The sequence below is a fragment of the Micromys minutus genome (assembly GCF_963924665.1).
Source record: "Micromys minutus genome assembly, chromosome: 26".
Classification (NCBI taxonomy): Eukaryota; Metazoa; Chordata; class Mammalia; order Rodentia; family Muridae; genus Micromys; species Micromys minutus.
The window spans coordinates 12,121,350-12,124,749 of NC_137961.1; positions in this window are offsets into that span (position 1 = coordinate 12,121,350).

Genomic DNA, 3,400 nt, shown 5'->3' on the forward strand with positions numbered 1-3,400 from the left:
CTCCCATGAAAGGTATTTAACCTCTGGCTCTTCCTGAGTAAGATGCATGAATTCACATCGGCCTTCAGGACTATCTCTTCATCAAGAGTTGCAGGGTAGAAGGACTTCCTAGTAAGGGGCTGTGCATACGTCTCTCAGAGAAGGGAGAAGGCCTTCTCTTTTCCAGCCCCCAACAAGGCTCTCTGCCTTCCCTTCCTGCCTGGCACATGAACCCCCTGAGGGAAAACGTGGACAGGGACTCCCAGCAGTATGCCTTTGTGCCTCGGCTTCAGAGGAGACTGGGAACCACAGCAATTGACCCAGACTCTGCTATTCCCCATTGGGGAAAAACATGAACCAAGGATCTCCATTACAGACTGTATCTGCTTACCTTGAGCAGCACGCGGACAGCACTCCTGGGACCCTAGCAGTGAGCCAGACACACAGCCCTGGTAACTGTCCACCCTGTTCCTGGAGATAACATCTCTTAATGTCTGCAACTCACCAACTAGGCTAAGGCAACTGGCCAATGAACCTCAAGAACCCAACTGTCTCTGCCTCCTTAGTGTTGAGATGACAAGTTCTCACCATCACCCCAAGTTTCTTTTATGCGAATTCTGAGGCGGAGGCTCAGGTCTTTGTGCTTACAAAGCAGCACTTTACTGATGGCTTCCTTGTTTCTCTACCTCCTGAAGAACATCTTGTGAGCAGATTTGGTAATGATAAATAACTCTGGTGTAAATATTCATGGGCAGTTGTTTTGCGGACATAACTTTTCAGCTAAGTGCCCAGAAGCATGGCTAATTCTTCTTAATCGTGATTCAGATGACAAAGTCAGGTTTGTAAGGATGTTCTAGATTGCTGTCCAGTGGCTGGGCTCATGAATATCTTATCATGCTTTAGATGATAGCTTTCTGATGGATGTGTATTGTGGTCTCATTTTTAAATTTGAAGTCTCCTAGTTTTACAGGAGTCTGGATTTCTCTTCAAATTGCTCTCCTTTCAGACCTTTTGCCCAATTTTTATTTATTTTCAGACAGGTTTTTCTCTTTCTCTATGTAACTTTTGGCTGCCTAGGATCTTGCTTGTAGACCAGGCTGGCCTTGAACTCCCAAATCCTCCTGCCTCTGCCTCCTGAGTGCTGGGATTAAGGGCATGTACTGCCACCGCCAGGCTGAAAATGATTATTATAAAAGTCTAAAATCCATATCTAGTTTTGTTCTTACCTGAGGACATCCACTTGTTGAGTACTTACCCATCCTCCACCTCCTTCTCTCTCCTCCTGTTCTTATCTCCCCTCCCACACCCACTGGTTGCCCATAACCAAGTAAGATGGCTGCTGTCAGGTTTCCTTCTTCAACTTTTCTTTCATGATACTGGAGGTCAGACTCAGAGCTGTGTGCTTCTGAAGCAGACGCTCTTTGCTTCCCTGTCAAAGATCTATTCAGTGTGTTTGTTGATTCTATTTCTCTGCTTCTTTTGCCTGCCAAATCTACTCTCTCTTGATGACTACAGCATCAAAGGAGTTTTGTGTTGAGCACTGCCATGAACAGAATGTTTGTGTCTCTGATTCCCAATTCCTGCATGGGAGGCCACTCTGTCCTGTGATTCATGAACTCTCCCTTCTCCCAACCCCCACCCCCCTGAATTTCTTTCCTCATCACCCCTGGTTTCCCTTCCCATCTTTCAGATGCAATGAGAAGATGGCTTCTACAAACTGGGAGCTGGGTCCTTGTTAGATCCAAGCTCTTTGTTCAGACCCAAGACTTAACAGGCATTCCTTGTTCCCACAGTTGGGAGGGAGAAGTTTTGTGTTGCTCCAGTCATCTAGCCTTTGGTAATTTGTTCTTGTAGCCACAGTAAAACACCTTCGAGCTACATATTTTGTCTTCTTCAGTATACTTTAAGATTCATTAATCGTGTGTGTGTGTGTGTGTGTGTGTGTGTGTGTGCAGTTCTTATGCCCACAGAGCAGAGTGTGAAGTCAGAGGACAGCATCTGGAGTTGGCTCTCTCTTTCCAGGTTGACAGTTTTTGTTTTTGCTTTGTCGTTTTGTTTTGCTTTGTTTTCAGCAAATGCTTTTACCTCACTAAGCCATCTTGCCAGCCTTGGTCTTTTGTTTTTCTCATAGACTGTGGAATGAGCTTGTTGGTCTCTAGGACTTGATAGGACGGTGCCTGAGATGATGAAATCTATAGATGGGGAGAGAACTGAGAACTGACATCTCCACAAAAATGATTCTTCCGACTTTACTTAGATCTTTAATTCTTTTTTAGACCCCCCCCCCCCAAATACAAAGAAACCGAAGCTCTCATCTTTACAATATGTGGGTATGTACGTCAGAGAGGCAGGTACATGGAGCTGGGGTTGAGGTTCAGGGAACCTTTCTGTAAGACCCAAGGTGTTTTCTGATGACATTCTAGATAATTCAATAGCTTGTAAAGACCTTTTTAGCTATTGTCACAGATGTTAGTTTTGATGCAGAGGGGGCAAGGAATGGCTGTCCTGGAGGGCCAGTAATTAGCCTGAGATAAGGTTCTCTTCCTCAGGATTTGCAACATCCCACCCTATTTCCACAGTATGAAATTCTAATCAGGAGGTTTCCTTCCCCCAGATATACACTCAGCTATGCTTGTAGCTAAGTGGTTTATCTTGATATATTTTTAATATTCAGTTCCAAAGGCTTATTTTGAGCAGATAGGGAAGTAATCGACTCCATGTGTATTAACCTTGTATCCCAGCAACCGTGCTGTAGCTGCTTCCTGGCGTTTATTTTGTCTTTGTTTACATAGATAATCATGTCGTTTGTAAATAGAACTGTCTTTCTTCTTTTCAGTCTTGTAACTCGTTTGACAAGCTTTTCATCAGTTAAGCCATAAGCTCCCCGGAGCATCAAATTTTCATTCTACTTGTTATGTAATGGTTATTGTTTTACATAGAGTTACCAGAGATGAAATTTTAAGTTACTGTAATGGGGAATAATCTAGGTAGACAATGGCTTGCATGCCAATGATGTCATATTCTGTTACTAGGAAACGGTCTGGTAATGGCCTCAGCTCTGGAATGTTTTAGACAGTCAGTTTCGCATATGAATGTAGACCCCAAAACATCTGAGTTCTCCTATCAGCATCACCAACTCTCAGAAAGCGTAGTCTGTTTTTAAGGTTAGAACGTGGCTTTCATTTTATTTATTCTTTGTGTGTTCGATATCGAGAGTAACCGTCAGCAGCCAATGAGCATTCGCTCCGGGAACAAAGGGTAGTAAAAGGCCGTGGGGGCTGCCAGGGAAACGAGGCTGGAGCGGGGTCTCGGGCAGATTTCCTAGAGGGAGGCTGGGCGGGAGGTCGCTGGGGCGTTGTCATGGGGACGGCGCCTGCGCCTGCGCGGCGGAAGGCGGGGGCGGTGATGACGCGTAGGGCGG